The sequence below is a fragment of the Condylura cristata genome, unplaced genomic scaffold (assembly GCF_000260355.1).
Source record: "Condylura cristata isolate star-nosed mole 26May11 unplaced genomic scaffold, ConCri1.0 scaffold00024, whole genome shotgun sequence".
In the NCBI taxonomy this organism is placed as follows: Eukaryota; Metazoa; Chordata; class Mammalia; order Eulipotyphla; family Talpidae; genus Condylura; species Condylura cristata.
The window spans coordinates 6,567,586-6,591,118 of record NW_004567125.1 but is presented as its reverse complement, the minus strand read 5'-3'; the positions used below and the strand labels follow the sequence as shown (position 1 = coordinate 6,591,118).

At 46.8% G+C, this 23,533-nt stretch overlaps 1 protein-coding gene across 1 annotated transcript in view; it reads left to right on the top strand.

The window, feature by feature from the left end:
* The first annotated feature begins 2,008 nt into the window (after nucleotides 1-2,008).
* The window catches only part of LOC101637090 (28S ribosomal protein S17, mitochondrial), a 103,596-nt gene continuing 82,071 nt past the window's right edge, over nucleotides 2,009-23,533 (top strand). Inside the window, exon 1 of the mRNA XM_012729230.1 lies at nucleotides 2,009-2,047. The gene's annotated coding sequence lies outside the window, so the exon portion shown is untranslated. The remainder of the gene's footprint in view (nucleotides 2,048-23,533) is intronic.

Below are 23,533 nucleotides of genomic sequence, written 5' to 3'. Positions count from 1 at the left end.
AAAAAGGGCAGTTATCCCAGAGTAAAAAGGCTGATATCCAAAGTTCAAATTCTCACTTTATCTACTAAACTCTAACATTCAGACTTTTATTTCAGTCAAAATATCTTTCATGACTACATGGCTCCCGTCCATGATTTGGAAAGGGGGCACCCCGAATACCATCCCACTCTTCTTGGGCCCCCACACTTCTTGGGCAAGAGATGACTCAAACTCCACCAATCCCTCCCATCGCAAGAGAAAGGAGACAATTCTCCAGGCTCTCAACCCAGACTTCGGAGGTTTGTTGGTTTGTTCGTTCGAACCGGCAGACACACCCCTCCCAGCCTCTTCGACTCTCTTGACACGCCCCCCTGTCAGACATCCACGCCCCACCGGGGGTGTGGCCATGGTCCTGCGCATGCGTGCCAGAGCGCACCACGCCACAGCCACCAAACTGGGAAGCCTTGCGCGCATGCGCCGAAGGGAGTCTGGCTGCCGGGGCGCGTGAAGAGAGGTGGCTCCGGCACTGCACGACAGTGTCCCTGGGGGTCCGCTCAAGATGGCGGCCGGGCGAGCTGAGGGGCGGACACTTTTAGGCCGAAAACCCCTACAGGGCTTGGGCCTCGGAGCTGGGCAGTCCGGGAAGGCCTGCCCTGGAGCTGCCAGGGGCGCGCACTGCTCAGCGAGAGCGAGCTAACTACAGAGCCGCCCAGGCGCCTGCGTGGAGGTCCGGCCGGCACAGGCGCAGAGTGCGGCTGCCCGCGTGAGCGCCGACCCGGCCCGCGGCCAATTCGCTCTGGCCGCTGGGCCGGCTGAGGGCGACTCCCGCCCTTCTCGTCGCGGGTCACCCCTCCCGCAGTGAGCCAAGTAGAGCTCCCCGGACCCTGCAACTCTAGCAGCCAACCCGCCTGGCATTCGGCACGCCTCGGGTGATGCGCTGAGCGCGCGCGGCCACCTGGCCTGTGCATCTTCGGAGGTGATGGGAAGCCCCTCACCCACGTGCTAGCCGCGGAGCTCGGCCCGCCTAGTGCCAAAGCCACTCCTTGCCCACCAGCCCCTTCATTTATCCTCTCGCGTCCACCTCCTCTTTCTGCCCTGTGAAGGTGGCATCTTCTGGTGCTGGCAGTCACACTGCTGGACTCGTCCTGTTAAGCTCAGGCTTTGTTCTGTATGGACACAATGCTTTTTAATGTTGTCTGGGGAACTCCTTACTTATTCCAGGCCCCCAACTGTGAATGCTGGTCTGTGCTAAATGAATTTCCCCAAAGCGCTTTTTTTAGGTATTTTTTTTCTTTGGTTGGTTTGTTTTTTTTTTTTTTGCACAATAGATTCCAGTAAATATCCATTGCCTGACTGAAGGACTGTACTGTTTTCTTAAGTTATTGATGATTGGGTACAGGAAAGATAAGGCAGGCAGCTGGCGAGAACTGAGAGAGGTTGGTGTAAAGGAGACAGACAGCCTCTGAGATTGGACACAGTGCCAGAGATGGGAATCGGTGATTGTTAAGTGCTGTTGTAAAAGCCTAATCAGATGGGTTGAACCAAATACCACTTAAAAAAAAATCAACTCTATTATAAAGTATAACTTACATGCAATAAAATGCAGCCACTTTAAGTGTACATTTTGATGAATTTTGGCAAACAGAAGCATGTAACCATGACCACAGTCAAGACGGGGATTATCTCCATCACCAAAGAAACTACTGTGGGCTTCCTTTTACACAGGCCCCATCCATCCAGCATGTCTCTTGGAACAGGTTTTTTCCTCTTCTATAATTTCATGTAATTGGATTCACACAGCATGTACTCATTGGTAGTTTATTCACTCAGTACATCTTTGCTATTCATCACAGTGTGAATCAGTAGCTGATCCCTTTTTACTACTGATTGTTAGAATGCATTTTTTTAGCTGTTCATCTTTTGATGACATCTGGGTTTTTTTTTTTTTCTCCAGGTTTTTGGCTATTATGAACAAAACTGCTAAGAACACTTAGTTTCAAGCTTCTGTGTGGACATGTTTTCATTTCCTTTGGGCAGATACCTGGCAGTGAAATAGTTGCATCATATGGTGAGTGTATGTGTAGCATTTTAAGAAACTACTGAGTTGTTTGTCTTACTGATAAGTTGGACTTCACTGCAGTGTAAATTAGGCTAACTGAAATAAGATGCCACTCCACATCAACCAGAGTGGCCAGACAAGCATGGATGGGGGTGTGGGGCAGCCCTCCTGTCTGGTCAGGAGGTAAAATGGTGCAGTTGCTCTGGGAAGAGTTTGGGCAATTTCTAGTAAAATTAAGTATATGCTTATGACCCAATAATTCTACTCTTAGGAATTTACCCATGAGTATTTACTCCTTTTTCTATATCTGAAAAAGACTTGTAAAGATGTTTATAATAACTTTGCTTATGATAACCTAACTTGGAAACAGTCCAGTGTAATAACAAATTCATATCTCAAAAGTGCTTTCACCAGAAGCAGAAAGGTTTCACTTAAAACTCAAGCCAAAAATCTTACAACCACAATATGATTTTATTAGAGGGAATCCATATGCAATTCAATTGGCATTAAAAGGTGGGGGTGAGATGAATTTTTGGCATGTAGAGTGGGCAGAGACCCAGTCTAGGGAATTACTGGTTGCTCACCATTCAAGGGGAGGGGAGGGCCACTTCTCAGCGGGGACAGCCCTTAGGGGCTTTTGTCAAAACTTTGGAGATTTTAGGACCACAGATGTAGAATCCATAAGCATCTGAAATTGATATAAGTGCCTATAGTAATACTACTTTTCAAAGGCGTATTTATCAGGACCACCTATTAGTTTTAATTTAGCAGGGCAGTCAGGTTTCTACCCTGGCCTTTACATGTCTGTGTATAAGTGTCTACATAACCAAGTGGTTGCCTTTTTAATCGATAACTTGCTTTACTCTATTGACCCTTTTGATCAATAAGGGTCATTACAATGTCAAAACGTAACATCCAGATGACCATCAACAAGGGATTGGCTAAACTGTGTTATACCCACAGAGTGGCCTGTAATTAAGCAATGAAAGGAAATGAACTACTGTCATGTACAATATGTGTAAATCAGAAAGCCTTCTGAAGAGAGTTCAGCCTGAAAGTCTGTATACTATATAATTCCATTTATACAAGTCTGCCAAAAAACACTATGGGGAAAAATCTTGTGGAGAATTCTCTGTGGGCAGAAGGGAGGATCTGCTAGGTCCTAAATACCTGCTGTGGTGAGATGTGATTTCTGGTGTGTGCATTTGTCAAAGTCCTGGATTTTGGTGCATTTAAGCTCTATGCATTCCATTTTATGTGAGTTTTACCTCAAAGTGACTATACACAGTGGTAGAACTTTAATTATCTGCATGCTGAAAGCATATAAGGAGTTTACTGGTGTCAGAAACTCTGAAATTCATCTCCAAAAAGTGAACAACAAATGCATAGAGACATAAAGAAAGATAATTATTTGATCAACATGAGCAGAACAGTAAAATAGTAGTGGTGGAATCACAGTATATGTGTGTAAATGTAAAACTTCTCTTTTAACTGTGTGTGAAATTTTACATATTGTTGAAAATATATGTGTCAGTCCAAAGGTTTCTGCTTTTGTCCATTAGCTACCTTAGAGTAGTGCTTTCCAGTTTTGAATTCATGTACCTCTGAGAGATGTGAAGAGGTTAGCAATGCAATGCTTCAGATATTTTTTTCCAGTGTTTTAAAAAGCCCTGGGAGATCCTAAAAACATCCACAGTTAGCCACACTTGCTGGCTTGTCTACTGTGCTTTGATTTTATTTCAGCCTGTTAGAGTCACCTGATGACCTCATGCACCAGGCGTGCTCAGATTTGGTTTGGGCAGGCATCCTTATCACTAACACTGGAGAGAGTAACCACCTCATAGGAATTATTAGTAACACAGTATTTTATAAGAATTTTTAAAAATTATTTATTTACGCATACAAGAACTGGGCTGCAGGCCTGAGGTGGGGGAGGGTGAGAGGATTCACCAGAGACAGGGTGGGGAACAGAACAGGCAGACTGACCAAAATACACCGCTGAGGGGAGCAATGGGCAGATCAGGAGAGGTCTGCCACACCATGTGAGTCAGCTCCCGGGTGGGGGATCTAATTTGTGCTTCAGTGGTTGCCGACAGCTTCATAGTGCTGTGCTTTAAACTTGCACCATCAGGGAAGCTCCTAGTAACACAATATTTTAAATTGCATACAGGGATCATGTGTGAGAATTGCTAAAAAGGAGCCCTAGCCTCTTGGCTGAAGTGAGGTCCTGAGACTCATGAACAGTTGTGAGATTGATGTTGACAGTGATGGCTTGTCATGCCTTTTCTGAGCAGTGACTGGGCAGTGTCCATGTGAGGAGAGACCAGCGGGTACCTCCGGCCTACACAGGTCATTGTGCAACAGGGAAAACCCCCAGGAGAAATGTGACAGAAGACATGTGACTCCAGCAGATGGGCATGTCTCGCGGGACGCAAGGAGGGCTGGTGAGCAAGGCTCACATTTAGGGTCAGGAAGACCTACACGTGGATAAACAGACACACACTGTGATGTCAGGTCTTGGGAGGAGCTATGGAGAAATGCAGCCTAAAGGTGGGAACGATTTCAGATAACTCACTCAAGGAGACACTTCTGAGAGGGACCTATTGGCAGTGGCAGGTGCATATGATGCCGAGCATGGACAATTTAAAAGCCTGCACATCAGTGTTACATGGTAGGTATTTTCAGGTGTTTCCCATTTTGGTCTTAATTTAATTTGGGTTTCTGGCTTTCTGTGGTTGTTTGACATAATGATTTTGAGCTGGGTCTCATGGAGGAGTAGGGGCGGGGCCCAGTGGAATCTGCTCTTCTGCAGCAGGCTGAAGCCCCTTCTTTGACACCACCCAGCACTCCATGTCCCTCGAACCCCAAATTCCTGATGCACTGAGACTTACTGGTCAGGGAAGACTTGACACCTTGCCTGTATAAGTCTACCTGCTGGCCTTGTTGGACACTGCAGTCGTTGCGGCTCTAATACCTGTAGACTGCGGGTGCAAACACAGCATGGGGGGAGGACAACATATCCTCTAAGCAGAGCCCCACAAGCATTAACAGAAATGGCTCACGATGGGGGAAATACACTGATTTTAAAATACATGGAGAAATGCCTGTGTGTACATGTGGGCTGCTATGGCAGGTTTCTGCTGAAACCTCAAACTTGTGTAGCCTAGGTCAAGGCATCTTGAAGAAAGAGGATAGCTGGTGCTTTCTCACTCTAGGATTGTACAAAGTGTGCATGAAACTGCACGCCAGTTCTGGGCACCTCTCACCTAGTGGGTCGTCCTCCCACTGGGCGGGGGTTTGATAGGAAGATGATGGGGGCCCTGCATAGTGGGAGTCTCTCCTGAATCTAGTGCCACAGACATGAGGTCCCCAGACCCAAAGTGCCTTTTTGTCATTTCTTCCAGTCTTAGAGGCTCCGTCGTGTAAAGACTCAGAAACCCTGCATACGTGTGGCCTCCTAGCCTCCTCCACATGCCACAGAATACCCCACAGAGGCTGCAGGCACACACAGAGAACATCCCACTTCCTTTGTAGGGGCAGAGGGAGATTGCCACCACATCTTGGGGTTCTTCTTGGACTGGTCAAACAATCACATTATCAGACATTGTAGGAGAAACAACAGATTTAATTATATACATATAGGGGATCTACATGGGCAGGCTGAGCCATTGGAGCAAAATGAGATTACATTCCTGAGCCAAGGAATGAGGTGGGGGCCTGGGACTTCAAGAAGAAGGGAGAGGGACTCGTGTGACCAAGGCCAGATGCTGTGTAATTAAATGTTAGTCTACCATATAGAAAGGTTCCTGATAGAAGCTTACTTCTAATAAAAATTCTAATTCTGGGTAATATGCCCAATTTTCACTCTTCTAGATAGTTAAGGAAGTGATAAAAGTTTCTCATGAGCCTGCAGAGCCTTGATTAACTTCAGGTTAAAATACTCCACGTGCCAAACTGACATGTCCTGAAGGCCTGTTCTGGACCTCTTGGGGAAGGCATCCATCACTTTTCGTGCTCCTCTTGAAGGACGCCGATTGACTTAACTCCAGCTTGTGAAGGACAAAGCTGAGAAACATTCTTGGGCACACATGGTTTTCATTTCCCTCAAGAAGAGCTGCCAGCCATAGTTCCCCAAAGTGGCTACACCATTCCGCTCTCCCAGAGCCGTGACAGCCGCACCCTGCCACACACGCTCAGTGCTCGCTCGCGCTCTCTTTTGCTGTCTCTGTCTTTGTCACTATCTCTCTCTGCCAATCCGCTCTCTCTCTCTGTGTCTCTGTCTCTCTCTGTACACGCACACGCAGAGAGATCTACACATTCATGTATTCCAGCAGATTGCTGGTGAGTGTGAAATATACTCCTATCTTTCTCCTAACTCAACCGCTTTGCATCTTTTTCTGCTTAACCTGCCAGACTCAGCATCTGTTTCCCAAAACTAAGATGGCACTGGGCACTTAATCAAAGGATTAACTCCATGGGTGGGTTTCAAGCTGCTTCAGAGTTGAGGATTTGAATGAGGTGCCTGTTGCACTGGTCGGGAAGTGAGGGTACAACCTGCCTGCATTTTGTTTTGATTTCTAACTTAAGATGTTCATTTTAAGTACGGGGACCTTGAGGTCTAAGAGAAGATGTTATCTGCAACAAAAGCAAAAATTACCTTAACTTAGTATCTTTGCCAGACCTCCTGTATTCTGTTCTGGTGTGCAGGTGTCCACCTGCCATTTTCAGTGGGTCCAGTGCTTTGAGATCCAGTCCCAGTGGAAGCGCCTGTGCCCACTGGCCTCTTTCAAGCCGGTGTTTGCCCAAAAGCTTCATGAACCACAGGTACCCTTGATCCCTGGCAGGTTGGTTCCCTTTTGTCAGAGATAAACCACTAGCCAGAAGTGGAAGCCCACGACACCAGGCTTCCGTCCACACCCATGCAGACCTCACTAAGAGGTCACAACTGGCCTTGCTGCTGTGCATGGCTGCAGCTCTTACTCCCCAAAAGACAGCCCCAGCAATCCAGTCCTGATTTCAGGCACTGCCTCCCGAATGTCCAGAAGCAGGAATGCTAAGACAAAGCACACCACAGTCCAGCCCGCCTCCTTCTGGAGAGACTGACTTCTTTAGAACCAAGCTAAGTGCAGCCCACAGCAGCTATACAGACTCACAGCACATAACTAATTGCATCACTTCACAAGTCCTGCCCAAATGCTGGATGCATATTCTATATCCTTCCACCAAATCAGAAGATTACCTTTACTACAGAGTGATCTCCCTCCATTCAAAAACCAGAGTTGATTGAAAATTGGACAAATACTGCTTCTGGAAAGGCCCAAGTCCTGAGATCCCTGCAGGCCTTCCCATGTCCAGAGATGCCAGCACTTGAAAGGACCCCAGTAAGGTGGAAGCAGCACAGTCTTGATGTCATGTTCACCTTCCTTTAGCTGAACAAGAGCAGTAGGGAACGTTTAAGTGGCCTCTGCTATGTGATATTCATTAACAGTAACCCCAGCTGGGTAAGGGAAGAGAGAATAGGAGAAAGAGAGGGCTACCCAGCCTTGACAGCTACTCTCTTCTTGGGGTGCCCATCCCTGTGTAGTGGGATCTGGAAGTTTGTGCCAGGTCACCTGCCATAGGCACTAGCATAAGAAAGACCTTGTTTTACCTTCAAACCCCACCTTCAGCCGGCAGCAAGAGGCAGAACTTGCTGTCACCCTCTGATCTGAATCTTCAGAGTTACCACCATATGACCCCCTGAGGGCACAGCTAGTCTTGACATAGGTATCTATGTACACAGTCACCTAGCTTTCCCTGGGTATCCTGGATCCCTGATGTACACAAGAATACAACTGGGGCACTGAGCAGCTGCAGGAGGTCAGTACTAAGTAGACGTGAGCGCCAGCCCGGCGTGGTCAGCAGACGATCAGGGCAGGCAGAGCTGTGCTGAATGCCTGCTGAACCCAACCCAGAGAGGGAAGAGCATCCTTCATCAGCACAAGTGATGCCCAAAGGGCACAACCTGGCACCTGGCACCTCGCTGCAATCCATTCCTTCCTCCACCAGTCATTGTGACACTCAGGTGGGAGCTCTTCTTTCTGTTTACTGGAGCTGCAGTCCCTCCAGATGCACCTGGGTTCTGGGGCACAGCCCTGGAGGGGGTTTAGGACCATGATGCAGGCAATACAGGGCTCTCAGGCCACTAGAATCCTCTTGTTTCAACTCACAAAAAGAGGGTCTTGTTTTACCAAGTCTCCCAGGACCCCCAGATAGCTAAGCTTCAGGGGTAAGCAGAGCTTCACTCCAGGCATAAAGCCCCCCTAGGGGAGATGCAAATTGAAAAGAAACTCTCTAGGAGAATCCTGACTCCATCTGCCCAGGACTGTTGATGGTGGGTTGTGGGAGGGCGTTTCTCCCTCTGCTCAGCCTGGACTCCTGGAGTCTGGCTGCAACCAGTGCCCCAGCCCTAGGTCCTAAACACAAGGGCCAGCCCTCTCCAGGGCAGCAACCATCTGCTCTTTGCCTTACTAGAAAATGGCCTTTCACATTTATCATGTCTGGGCTTGCAGGGTAGGCAGTGACAGTTGAAAGTTCTTCCAGAACTCAAAACCTTACAGTTGGACTTGAAACCCGTGAAAGCACAGTAGTGCTACCAGAAGCCTGCCTAAGCCCTTCCCTGTGTCTTCAGTAAGAGAAGCTACAGCCAATCCATTGGCCTGGCATGTGTCTCAGAAAGGGGGTCTGATCCCTGGGGCTCTCAGAGGTTGTTTCTGAGCTCCCCAGAGAAGGAAGAGAAGTAAAGTAGGCAACAGATGGAGAGGAAGGAGGAGAGAGCTCGTATTTCCATCGTGATCATCCCTGCAGATGGCAATCAGAGGTTGAAAGTCTGATTGAGCAGGTGTGAGGGTGAAATTGTCTCTTACAGATAAACAAGAGTTTAGAAATATTTCCCACTTATATTTAGCAAGTTATTGCCGGTCCTACAGTGGTGATCTCTCTACTAAGATGGAGCTGCCCCGAAGCAGGCCATCTGTGATGTCAGGCCCTGGGCTGGGGTCACCCTTCTAGAGCCCAGGAGCCCACTGCCCACAATGGCAGCATGTCCAGAGGATTAGAGTCCTGGTCTCCACTTCTCTGCTGCACAAGCATTCTGAAGGACGTGTTTTCTGTATTTTAAGGACTCCCCAGAATATTTATGTGCCCTCAACTTCAGTTAAATTTCTGTAAATACATTTTTCCTTTCATACAGGAGCCTAGTTCCTCCCACACCAATGAGACTGGAAATTAAAATTCCTTTAAAGTACATTTATTCTTTCACTATGAGGTAGCAGATAGAATAAATACCTTGCCAAAGTCAACATGATCTGTTGGTGAATTTTAAAAATTGCTGAAAATAAAGAATTTAAAAAAATAAGGAAGCAGACAAAACTTTACATAAAATTTTGACTTAAAAATTAATCCACATGAAGAAGGTCGTTAAGATGTGCTTTTCATACAGTGAAGTCTTCAGGGTTTAACTGTACACGTTGATAGGCTCTAACAAATGTATACCATCAATCAAGAGGCATGCATCTGGTGATTCTTGTGTCCACTCTTGTGACCAGTGTCTACCCTCTCTGAAGCCTCAGGCGCCTGTCCCCTGTCACCGTGTGGCTGACTCAGCACTGTCATGGCTAGAAAGGGCCACGGATGCCTGAGTAGCCGTGGTCTGCTGACTGGAGCTCTCCCTCCCCAGCCTTAGTGGAAACCACATCCTTAACTATCCACTAAGGTACGACTATCAGTACTTTAAGTGGAATGAGAACCAAAATACATTTGTAAAATAAGCTGAGCCCAGAACTCTTCCCTGTGTTTACAGTTACCCATTTTTAAGGATGTTCTTGTTTATACCTAATTCAAAAGCAGTTTTCAAAGCAACATCAACCTGCCTTAGTCTTGATTTCCCAAATCATTTATCTTGGTTTTTCTTAGAAACAGCTTTCTTTCATTTTACACTGACATGTAATTGGTTTACATAAAATTAAGTTAAGCTGCACATTTAGTAGCACAGTTTTAGCAGCAAACCTGACTGTCTACTTGATATACCTCAACTGGTGGATGTTCACGGGGGAGCGTCGTCTTCCAGCCAGCCTGCATCCCGCTGAGGGGCTGAGCCCCTGACACCAAAGCCAAGTTGATAGATTGTGGGTCCTTACACACAGATAAACAAAAACAGATGAGAACACGTTAGTGCATGGTCCTAAACACAGAGGTGTCTACTCTCTGTATTTTGCTACATATCTTCCAGGCTCTAAAAATATTTTGTGTATGTAAAATTAGCATTATTGCTGGTTACAGAGAATAATCAATGTCATTTCTGACACCAGTTCAAGTTTGGGGTTTTTGGGAGACCATAATTCTATAGAAGGACTCTTGGCGCCCGCTAAGAACTGATAAGCCCAAGACTGGTTTGTCATAGAGTTACCATAATTTCAGGTTCTCAGGCCTCGTCTCCCAGCCAGGAACGGATCCCAGGCTACAGTGGCAGGGCTGAGTCCGGCCACTAGACCACTACCGGTTGGTGTCGATGAAGCCACTAACACTCAGGCAAGAAAGTGAAAAGAGACAAATGTGTTTAAGAAATAGGTATAAGGAAGAGTTTATTAAGGAGAAAAGAAAAAAACAAAGTGAGTCTCCCAGACCAGTGGAACCAAGCCAGGGAGTAATGGAGTGGTGCCTCAGGGAATACAGACCTCCTTTCCCTGATTTCTCTAAAGCCCCACCAGTCTCTTTGTGATGGGTTAGTTCTCGGTGCTCTCACTGTCTTAATGTGTCGGTGCTGAGAATTCTGTCCTTCCCAGTTCTAATCTTAGAGTCCTGTTTTCTTTATCACCGGTGTCCAGGAATGCCCTGTTAGCCCTTCTCTGCCCTGGCCTGGTGGTCTGGGGAGTGTTTGGTCAGTTCTCCCTTGAATTTGCTGCCCTTATCTCTGGAGCCTCCCTTATCAGAGGCTGCTTGCCCTGTGACTCAAAGGGACACAGCTTAGAACCAGCCCAGGAAAAAATGTGTATGGGGCCGAGTGCAGGAGAGCTCCGAGTACGAGTGGGATCCCCCTCCCAGAATCTCAATTTGGGGCTTGGTCATCTACCGCCCAATGGGGGCAAAGGCCAGTAGCTCTTCGGGCAAGGCTCATTTCTCTGCCATGTAGTCGTACTATGTCTAATGCTTTATTCTTCCCCAAATGGAATCACACTAAACACTTAGCAGGGGAGTAAAAATCTGCCACCCCAAAATACATCTTTTTGAGAAAGGTCTATTTCATAGACTAGCCTCTGAAGGCTGGGCGGAGCTCTTCTGTGAAGGCTTTTCGCAGCTCTCACCCTTAATGGCATCTCTTAATGGCATCTCCCTCAAGGTCCCAGGAAGACCTGATCTCCTTATCCCTTCCTTGGAGAAAGCAGAATTGAAGTCTGGATATTTTTTATTACTGTGTCTTCCCTAATCACCTGACTAACTAAACTTCCCTTTCCTCCCTGACCTGCCTAGGATTACATCAAGCCCTCATGCTGGGTTTCTCTCATGTATGCAGGAAGTATACATGTTATCATCAAAGTTTCTTACTAAGTTTTTTTCTCTTAGCAATCTTCTGAAACTTGTTTGACATTTTTGCCAGCCTAGAAGAACCCAGAAGGATACGGGATGATTTCTTTTGTGCCCCACAACTTTGCTTTGCAATCTACTTTAAAAACAAAACAAAACAAAACAAAAACTGATCTGATGGTCTATAGAAAGTATTTTTTGCCTCATCTTGTTATAAATTTGTGGCATGGTAGCTTGTTCCCCTAGTTGCCTCACATTTTCAGTCACCCTGTCTGCTTTTCACTCTGGTCAGTGTAGGGTCAGTCTCCCCTACAGAGTCAGATAGGTTTTTCCTCAACACGCCTGTCTGTAACCTGAAACCCTGGGAAAGGAAGGGGGGTGTTTCCTCTCCTTTAGATACCACATAACCTCAGACTTTCCCCCAAATACTGTTAACAGACCAGCAGAACCTGGTGACAAAGGCAAAGTGACTACTGACAGTAGGAATACTCCCCACTGGCCAGGGGTGCTAACTCTTGCTCCCAGTCTGCTCCACCTGCATGGGCCGGGGTGGGGACAGCACAGTCCTTCCTGGCTTGAGAAGCCTCTCCACTGTCCAGGCTCCCAGGGACCTCGGCCCCTGCTCTAGGCTAAGGCGAGTGGCTACTTGGAGACACCTTGACCAATAGAAACTGATCAGCAGATAAAATTTCTTGCCCTTCTTCCCCACCAGCAGGTGTTGGGGCTGGGTGCCCTAGTTCTGTGAAGACACCCTTAAGCCATTGTCTCACCATTGTCTTTAAAATTGTGATCTGTCCCTTTGCATTTCTTCTTTGTCTTCCCTGTGTCACCCTCCCCCCTACTCCTTCTCACTGATCCCTGCTTCCTGGGATTGTGGCCCTCACCCACACATCCAGTACTTTACTCTGGGGTCACCTCTCTGCAGGAACCAGGCCAAGACACCAGGTCAGCTCATGGCCTCATTCTTAGCCTTCCTAGGAGTTTTCACATTCTCAGGGTGTCAGGGAGAGATAAAAGCAAGCATTTCAGTTCTGCTCACAAAAAGATGTCATTTATAAGCTGGTTGCAGGTCATAACTTTAAAAAAAGACAAAGCTTTCTTATATCTGGGAAAGGCAAAACATGTAAGAGCCAGTACTATTTTTAAACAAAAAAGTCCTCAGTAGTCTTCAGTCCTATCTTCGTCTTAGCAATTACCATGAATCCAGTTTCTGTTCTCCCTATAAGTTCTGTAAGTTTTTAGTCTCATTCACTTTCATAATAAATCTATATTTCTAGAATATCTTTCTGGAATCCTTTCCAGTTAACATCTCTGAATATAAATAATTAGAATAAGCAACTTCTGTAAAAAGCAACAACAAACAAAACAACTTTCAAATACCCATAATTAAAGGAAGGTTTCTGGTGTAAAAACAGAGAAGTAAATTCCCCTACCCTTCTGGTTCTTTTTGGTTTAGTCCAGCAATCAAGCTACCATCAGACAGGTTAGTAGAAAGGGCCAAATTTAATTTCATACATATGGAGAATCCACGTAGATATAGGTTCTCAAATAAATGGGGCAAAATGAGGATATTTATCCTGAACTGGGGTGATCGATAGGGTCATGAGGATGGCTAGGCTGTGGACTTTTTGCAAAATAAATGTGTTGGAATGTTTAAGTTCATGCATTTGTTTTACATCTTTCTATTTGATGTAATTTCAAGCCTGTGGTTCTATAATTCCTTGTTTCAAGAGATTTAGTCATTTGTAAATCAAAATGACTCTTCAGTTTTATAGAAAGTCAGACTGATAGAAGAAAATATTGGAAGAGAAGGCTGCAGGGAGCTCCCAGAGTCACCACCTCCCCCACATCCCCAGGGTCAACCCCTCCCTCAGGCGGGGCTCTGTCAGCACCCTGCTTCTCACATTTTTGTCTGTTCACTGAAGACATCCATTAAGGTACTGTTTGCCTGATGGCAATGGTCTCTGCCCCTCATTCCTTCTAAATTTATTAATGATGATTCTTCAGTGGAAAACAGATCCCTTCACCCATGGTTACTTATTTTTTTGAATGTCTACTTCTGTCAGTTGGGATGCACAGACATCTGAATCTATAGTCACTATCGAACACTCATTGTTTTATATTTTCCTCGCATCATTCCAACTGTGGACATTGAGCGCCTTTCAGATGCCTTGATATTTACTCCATGAACTCTTCAGCCACCCTTTTCCATATAGCCCATGGACAGTTGAAGAGTCAATTTCTACAAAGAGGGTACCATCCAGACTGCTGGACCTGGAGGGGTGATTTACTGCATAAACACTGACAGATTAGCCCTGAGCCAGGCCTAGTGGTAGGAAGTGGGATCTGTGGGGTGTGTCAGGTAATAAGCACATTGGGCACGTTTTCTTGTTAGACCCTCACTGGAAACCAAAGCTCTGACTTCTCTGTCCTGCTCACACATGAGGAAACTGAGTCTGGAGGCTGCAGGATGTGAGGGGTGATCATGTGGCTTCAGAAGCACAGGCATTCTCTGAAGGTATCTCCCACTTGTCTGGGGGTCATTCACCAACGGACGAACCTCCATCAGCAGAGCTCCCCAATGGTGAGCATTTGCAGGGCTGGCGAAGAGAACCTCTCTGTGTATGCCTTGGCACACACCATTCCCAGCGGAGCTCTGGGGCTAAAATAACCACATTTCTATTTTCTGCAGAAAAGAGGAAATGTGCAGTTTATTTCGTAACATTTAATGTTTTTGAAAACCTGAGTTTTTTTCCATGTATATTTTTAAAATGTCTTTGGAGGTGCCCTTGCAAGAAATGACACAGTGCAGAGTTCGTGAAGCCCCTTTGTTTCATTACAGCTCTTCAGGAAACAGCTCTGGGAGTGATGAGGAGACCCTCCAGCCAGCACACATGGCCAAGGGACCAGCTTGCACAACCACCCAGACACAGACCACAGGGTCACAGGAAGCCAGCTCAGGGCCTTAGGTGTCTGTGTCCTGTTCCCTCTACAAGGAGAAGCCACCCACCACCACTGCCCTGCCCCCATGGGTCTGAGAGATGAGCAAACCACACAGTTAGGCCCACCGGCCAGTGCTTCCAAACTGTAGCTGAGCAGTCCTTCTGCGAAAGGAGGGAATGCTGGGCAGCTTTAGTGAGCCAGCAGTCCCGAGACAGAGCACAGGGAGGGGTTCGGTGGTCTTGAAGGCTTCCTTCTGAGGGGACCACCAGATCACGTTGCACAGGCTGGTGGTGTCCCTCTCCTTCCTTCTGACTGAAACACTGGAAAATTAAGAAATATTTAAAGAACAAACAAACAAAGTAAAAAGAGATACACGTTGTCCACAGACAGGAAGCTGGAAGCATGGGTGAGTAATCCACGAGACCACAGGGTGTTCCCAGCCAGCAAAGGGCAGAAGGGCTATGGTGGGACGGTCCACTCCCACGATCCTGCCTGGGCCTGGCCTGGGGCTCTCCCAGGGCCGCCTTGGTGGCCCTTTCCCATAGGACATCTCCTCCTGTACCGACATGGGGCTAGCTCCCCACACTTGAGTCATGGCCAGCATCTGCAGCCATGGCGAAGGTATCTGGGATACAGAGACAGGGAGGGAAGAGCAGGTGAGAACATGGTGTAAAGTTATGAGAACAAAGACAACACACAGTACAAAATGAGTGTGTTTTCCCTAGAAAGTTAGTAATTTGGAAAATGTAATAGGGGTGAACTAAGACCCAACCTCAAAGGTAATAATCCAGGAATATAGTTATCCGGAAAGGAAGAGGCTAACCTGAGGATTTACAGTCTCACCCAGGTTATAATTCAGAGTCTGAATGAAGGAGAAACAACAAAGCCTGAAAAGTAGTAGGTGAATTCTCCCCGGTTTTAAAGACTTCAGAGAAGTCAGCGCAAAGATGTATCGATCTTTTTAACCCTGCTAATGTGAGTCAAAAGCTTATCAGGACAATAAACGAACATGAAAAAGCGCAAGCCTTTTAAGAGAAGAATGTCAAGGTCAGAGATTACTTATCAGACAGTAAACTCTAGGATGAAGCTCTAGGATTGGCAAAAAGATGGTTCGGCTGCAAGAACATCATCTATATCGTTAGAAAAACACAGCTCATCCAGAAAGAATCAGAATTTATGTAATAGTTGCCTGTGTTCATGTAATAAGTTTGCAGTACAGCATTAATTCATAAAGAAAGGGTTATCCAGCCAATGCTACGGGACTGTAGGATCAGCCTCCACAAAAGTATCCAGATAGGCGTGGAGCTAAGTGGCCCCTCTGGGTCTTGATAGAAACTGTCGACATCTCTTGAAGACTGACTGTCACCCAGATTTAGGGTCACCTCCAGAAATAACCTTTTCATCAGGGCAAACAGTTAGAGGCAGGATTATGTCCTATGAAGTCATCCTCTCCTTGTCACATGAAGCTTGCTCCTCGGTGCCCCCAGGTTCCTGTCCTGTTCCTTACTTAGCTCAGGATATAAAGCATCAGTTTGTCCCGTTTACTATAGAATTTACAGCCATATAAATTGTCCATACATATGTAATTAAATCTGGTCTTTTTCTCCTACTAATAATATCTTTGATAGTAATTTGTTTGCTTGACTAGCCCAAGAATAACCCAGAGGCATAAGGGAATTTTCCCTTGCAACCCTATAGAACCAAAAAATAAACTATATATAATAAAATTAGATCTTCCATATCTCCTCAGAACATGACAGATTCTAGACAGATTCGATTTCAAAGTGAAACCACAAAAGAACAAGACGACAAAACAAAACAGAGTAATGTTTATTGGCTCTAAGGTAAAAATGACATTTCTAGAGAAATATGTAAGGAAGTATATGAAAAACAGATTTGAACTGACATTGAAATTATAATTTAAGATGACAGCAAAAATAAAGATGAAAAACAAAGTAGGACGGTAGTTATAAAAAAAAGTTTTCATAGACATACTCCCCTTATATATAAGAATTTCTTAGAAATAATAGTTATCACATCATTGAAAATGAGCAAAATAGTATAAGAAGAGAAACACAAATGGCAATACTCAACAACCATGGAGAAAAGTTTACCATCGTAAATATCAATAAAACTAATGTAAAGAAAATTGCTATTAGTTTCCTTTTAAATATATATATGTGTGTGTTTTTTAATGCTGCAAGAACTGGGATGTAGTTCAGAGATGCCGGGGGTGAGAGGATTCACCAGAGTGGGGAGCAGAACAGGCAGGTCTACTGAAATACACTGCTGAGGGGAGCAGCAGGCAAGACAGGAGAGGTCTGTTGCACCATGTGGGTCAGCTCCCTGACCAGGGATCGAACTTGTGCCACACTGGCTGGCAAGAGCTTGATAGTGCTAAGACTTTAACCTCTGTGCCACCAGGGAGGCCCATGCTATTAGTTTTTAAAAATAGATTACAGACAACATCAGCAATGAGGCATTTTCTGGTTCTTTTGGGGGAGGTGTAGTGTACATATTTTTTGCAGATGTAATGAATGAAAGACATTGAAATGACTCCACTTCATCCCTTCCTCTATCACTTTCATTCTCTTCCTGAAAATTCCAGCCCAATCAGGGGGACTGAGAGCCAGGTCAGTGTCTAAACAGAAGCAGCAGGGAGCCCGAGCTGAACCAGTCCAAGGCCTGTGGGGGTGGAGGGCCAGCCTCTCCACCTCGATGCCCTCCTGCTGAGCTGCTCTCCAAGGGCCATGGACACACCAAGCCCCTGGGGTTGGCCTGAATACCATTTTCACCAAAAGAAAACAGAATTCTTGGGTCAATAGCTCATTTCAGTGCTGGATCAAAGAAAGATGAGTATGGAACATCTATTTGTACAAGATAGAAGGGAATTGCTCAAAGAATGTCAAATGTCACAGAAGCCAGCCCAAATCTAGGACAATCTGAGCATCAAAAGAAGTAAAAGTAGTAACAGATTAAATGCAACAGAAACCATGCACTCACTCATGTTGATATGAAGGAGTATTGAAAAAGTTCAAAGTTAGACAAGAAATAGAGCATTTTGATACCCTCAAAAGTATCTCCCCTCCAAATACTAACTGCAAAGGAAGTAAGTGGAGGAACCTGGCAGACACCCACTTACCCTGATGAAAAGGATCCCCCACACACGCTGGCAGTGGGACCGCCTGCCCCCTGGAAGGGTGTGATGAGGACACAGCGCTCCTGCAACACTCCTGTCAAGATGCATCTATCCGGGAGGTGGCATCCATCAGATCCTCATGAAAGGGCACTGCTAGTGTTCGCGTCACTCCTGACTCAAGAGACCCAATTTACTAGTCTTGGGCACATGGTTCTGAACTGGATCTTTTTGCTGTGAAGGGTTATTTGGTATTGGGTGAAGCTGTCAGTCAATGACTATAACAAGATTACCATCGGCCCCCTGATTTGATTTTGATGGTTGCACTATCCTGAAATGGCACCACATCTTGTTTAAAGGAAAAATGTGAGGGTTACAAGCCTTCTGGGAACAACTGTTTCCACAGTAACCTGAAAAGATCCCTGCACTGCGCTTGCAACTTTTCAATGGTTTTGAGGTTGTCACGCACACATAAAGGCAGGCACACATACCTACATGTGCACATGTGGCATGGACCCGTGCCACATGTGCACATGGGCGTGAACACTGCCTTTGGAGGAAACATGTATACTTGGCGTGTTTTGTTTTAATGATTTATTTTCTTACCGCCGCTGTTCATTTTCATGCAGTACTTGAGGTCTCCCCTCAGGTACAGTCCCAGTACCTCCACCGCCTTAGCACCACGATCCATCATCATCATGGTCTCTTGTGCTCTTCCCGCCCTGTTCTGACCCTTCCACTTCCTTCCCTGCTGTATGCCTCAAATCTGTAGTCAACTTGCAAGTCTGGTCTTTCCCCTAACCCTTTGTTTGGTTTCTCTATAGTCCACACGTAAGTGACACTATCCAGTATTTCTTTTTCCTTCTGACTTACTTCACTGAAAATAATTCCTGTCAGCTCCATTGATGTTGCTGCTGAGTTTATCTTTTATGGTCACCGAGTAGTACTCTGTGTGTGTGTGTGTGTGTGTGTGTGTACCCTGTATCTTCTTGATCCATTTATCTGATTAGGGGCATCTAGGCTGTTTCCATATCTTGGCTATTAGTGAGCATATAGACTCTCTGACCCCACAGTTCTACTTTGGCAATCTATCCAAGGAAAATTATTGAGTCCCTGCCCAAGATGTGTGCAGAAAGATTATTAATTCTTCGGAAACAATGTAAGTAGGCCGTGCACAAGGTGCTGCATGATGATGTGGTGAAATTCCATATTGTCGTTAAGATTCTTATTTGTGAAGAATATTTAATGACAGTAGAATATGTCCACAGCATAATGTTCATGGACAAAGGTTTATAGATAGTGTAGCAAATTCAGTTTGGACAAAATCTGAAAGTCGGAAGTTTAGGAAAGCAGGTTGACTTTGTAGGGAAGTAAGACAAGCAGAGAGAGGGAAGGAAGAAAGGGGAGGGAGGAGAGGTCACAGCACAATCAGGAGAGAGATTTAGGAAGCAAAGTGACAGCCCTCAGGGGTCTTACAATGCTGCTGAAGTTACTGTGTGGTGACTGGCCTTTTCTTTAAGCAACCAGACCCAAGATTAGCTCGACTTCAAGTGCCTAGGAGACTTTGAGCACCCATAAACCAGCCCCCCAGGTTGGCAAATTTCCAGGGCCAGGGAGTAAGCCTCCCTGGGGAGTGACTGCTACCTGGCCCCTTGGCAGCCTGCTGGCGGAGCTGCTCAGGGAGTATTCCTAGGCCGGGCCATAGCCTCCACAACTCTCCTTCCTGCTCCTTCCCACAGGCAGCTGCCCCTGAAACAGTCTTTCTCCCCTAGCCCCTTCCATTTCCCTCTATCTTCGGAGGGAGACTTATACTAGTGGGGGGTGTGGGGGAACTTGCAGGTGCATCCTCCATAGCATGCCCAAACCACAGGCACCCTGCAGCAGTGGGCAATGTCTGGAAGGGCAGTCCAGGTGCAGCCAGTAAGTAGCGTCAGGTCCACCAGCTAGTGGCCAGTGCTGGGCCGTGCTGACAGGCCGGTGAGCAGTTCTGTCTGGGTGCATCAATCCTGATTAGTGTCTGTGTCACCAGACCTGATTGTCTTGGGCTGCACTGCCAGCCTGTCATTTTTAGGAATTGAAGACATGGAGAATTGGTAAGGAGAAGGCAGGTGTCAAGCCTCATCATCTCTAACGCTGGCATCTGTTGACACAGATTGTAATCAAAACCGAATTTGCCAGGAAACCAACCCATCCTCTGGGCTTGTCCTGTTGCTTCTAGCAATCTCTGGATTTAGGGACTGGACAGAGAATTCGAGGCGTGAGAAAAGCAGCTCCGTTCAATCTGACTGCTGTGACCAATGTTGGGGCTGCCTGCCTGGGTCTGGCAGCTGGGATTGACTGCTCTTGGGGAGCCTCTGAGTTAAGGTCACACATCCAATATAGGCAAAATCTGCAGTGCTCAATGTTACCATGGAAACAGACAAGGTAGAACTCCTCCCTGGCCCTCGAGGTCATGAGAGCAGAGGTGTCTCCCAGGCCCCTGTGGTGATGTGTACCCTGCAAACGGTGCAGCCAGGGAGCCCAGCGCTCAGCTTCTCCCACAGAGGGACCAGGCCTTGTGCCCAGCACGTGAGGCTCATCAGGAAGAGCCCTGACTAGGGGCATCAGACTCTGAGCTCCATGATCCCCGTGGGTGTGAGATTACTGCACACAGATAAATCCTGGAAACAGCTGCCCAGAATATTCTTTGTATTGGCAAGTGTGCGTTGAGGTCATTATTCAGGATTTTATAGGCGGATCTTGGCTGCGTCCCAGAATGCCTGTGTCTTTGCAGAAAGGGAAGTTGTGCTTTCTGGGTGACAGATGTCTCCATCACACCTCTGCATCATCACCATGTGATGGACTGGACAGTGCCCTGCAGAATGCATCTGAGGGGTAGGGTCTGGCCTGGGTCGGGGGGAGGGCCCACATGATCTCCATGAAGGTTGTTTCTCACTCTGCCGTTTCTGCCTGTCAAGTCCTATGGCAAGAACAGTCTGGAACCCACATATCCAGACAGCCCAGGGCTTGGCTGCTGTTCCTGATAGTCAGGAAGGTGCAGGTGTGTCTGCCCCAGGACCTAGGAACTTTGTCTTTTTTCCTGTGCTCCACAGTCATGAATGGGAATTTCCTTAGTGAAACCCTGTTCTTGTCCTTTCTTTCTCTCAACCCCCATGGTCCAGGTCTGATATTTAGGGGTAAAGGTGTAAGTCCTGTTCTTTGCAGCTCAGGGGTGCCCAGGGTCTCCCAGTACTGGTGGTATTGAGCTGCTTTAGCCTTACTCTCACTGCAACATGATTATTTTGAATAAGTAAATGTATTTTAGTCTGGGAGAAATCAATGCAATTCATTCAAACAGGCTTAATTTATGACTTTTAAATCATCTGTGCTCAAAATTATTTGAACAAAAGATGGGCACAGATAGTCTTGGCAGGTGACACCAGAGAACTCTGGGAAGAACCCCAGGGATAGGGACTGAGTCTGAGAAGGAGGGTCATTTTCTGAGCATTTCACAAGACGATGAGTCAAGGAGCAGAAATGCATGCATCAAGGTCACAGCCTGGATCCTACTCAGACATCAGCTACTATGGTTCCGCAGGAGCCTGACCCAAAGTTGTCAAGGATGAAAGGGTCAGAGGACAGGGGCCAAGTGTCCAAGTCTATGGGTCAAGAGACTGGGGACTGGGAGGAAGGAGGACCCATATGAGTTGGTGTCACCACAGGGACCCTGCACCCAGACGCTCAGTGGAGTCACAGCCAGCAGCTATTGGCTGGAATACAGTGAAGATATAGGCCCTCTGACCTGTTCATACAGGTGAGAAAAGCTAGGACACAACCTAAGAACTCTGTTCGGGTTGGTTCCATTTTTGTATGGCATCTGTAGGTCTCAGGGTAAACACAGAGCTGATGGCAGCCTGAGCCTCCCCCCACCCCCCACAGCCAATCCCTCCACAGAGCACCTGCTCTAGGCCACTGACCAACCATAGTCCACGCTGGTTCATGTTTTCCCAGGGAGCAGGAAGGCTGCCAGCAGACTTCTGTTCAGCTAGCCCCCTGTCCTAGTCCTCCTGTGACTCAACAGGTTCTCCTTTTCTGGTCTTCCCTGCCATCATCACAGCTCCTGCCTTCTGCCTGCAGCATGCTGTTTAGACCTCCATGGAGTGAGATGATACGTAATGCCCCTGGCCCTAGCACAGCAGAAGATGCACCCAGCACCCAGGAGCTGCTATTGCCAGTCTCACTGGCAACAAAGGTGTATCCTGGTTCTGAGATCCCCACCTGCTCACAGGAAACTGACTGTATCCTGCCTTCCAGAGCCACCAACTGAATACAGAGCCTCCTTAAGACCCAAGTTCTAGCCTGCCTGCTCTTCCCGGGCCCCCTAGCCCTCCCCCACAGGGGTCTTGCATCAAATCTCAGCTCACACCTGTACCACAGCCCCTCATCTGGGATCAGTGGGAAGCACTGCAGTATCACCTGGCCCAGTGTTGGCTCCTCACTGAAGACAGCACTGGACCTGATATGTGGTAATGCTAAGTGTCCACTAGAGAAACCCCCAAGTGTGGGAGAGTGGAGTGAGGGAGCCACCAGGAGGCAACCTGAGAGGTGCCATAGTGTGGGGAGCAGTGGGCCAGTCAGAAGTATGCAGGGAGACCCTTACTTGGTGGAAGAGATGAGGGGAGAGGAGGTTGGCTTTCCTTTTCCCATTGACAGAGGATACAATGGCTCTGGGCAGGAGCAGACAGCTGTGCTATAAACAGGATCAGAACATGAACAGGCATCCAGGAGCCCTGTGGTGCAGGCCAGCCCTCAGCCAGCAGGGTTCTCAGGATCCCTGCTTGGCCACACTGCAGCTGTGCCCTCTGGATGACAGATCCGTCCCTCAAGTTCCTGCAGTGAAGCCACTGTGACCTTTGTAACAGACAAAACCTACACTTTTCCCGTTGTGACTCAAGGATGTGAGGCCATCGGAAGGCAATTCTAAAAGTGGAAGGGTAATTACTGGTTCTGCTTCCTATGACGAGTCTGTAAGATCAGACCACACTCAATCCCTTGCAGAAAACAGCTAGAAAATCTGTACAAGATGCAAAAGGGAGGCTCCAGGAGATGAACAGCAGCAAACTGTTCTAGGGCTTGTTAAGAAGTGAATTCTCTTCTGTGGCTTCCACTCTGGGGCCACAGGCAATCAGAGCAGCACACAGGGAGGCTGAGTGCTCTCAAGAGACCACAGCTTTCACAGGTTTCCAGAGAAAACTGGTACTAGGGGTCTGGTACAGTATGGGGGCCTAGCAGGGAAAACACCTAGGAGGATGCTCCATCATCCATGCCCAGCTCCCTGACTGGCTGAATCACAACTTTGTCAAAGCACCTCAAAGCTTCTAGCTTAAAACAGAGAACCCCACTACCAGGGCTAAGCTGAAATCTAAATGTGCAGTCCAAGCTCAGCCAAGATCACTGCCTGCTAAACTGTTCATTGGTGAAAAATAACAGAACCCAGAATCTCTGCCACCCACTCGTAATGTCCAGGGCACAATTCAAAGTTACCCAGTCAACAAATTACAAAAACAGTGAATGGACACTGTTAGTCTTCTTAAAAGACTATCAACTGAGAGGAACCCAAGACAACCCAGATGTTACAACTATAGAATTGTATTTCCTGTCTCTTGAAAATCAGTTTTTAAGTGCAGACACATTTATTATGTCCTCTTCATTCACGGACCATTTTGGAGTTACACAGTGACCTTTGTAACCTTGGCCATATTCATTGCTCTGAAATCTAGTATCAAATAGCTATCTATTAACCTGGCTATCCAGCTTTCTTTCAACTGTTAGCGGGGTTTTTTCAATTTTATTATTTTTTATTTATTTGTATTGTA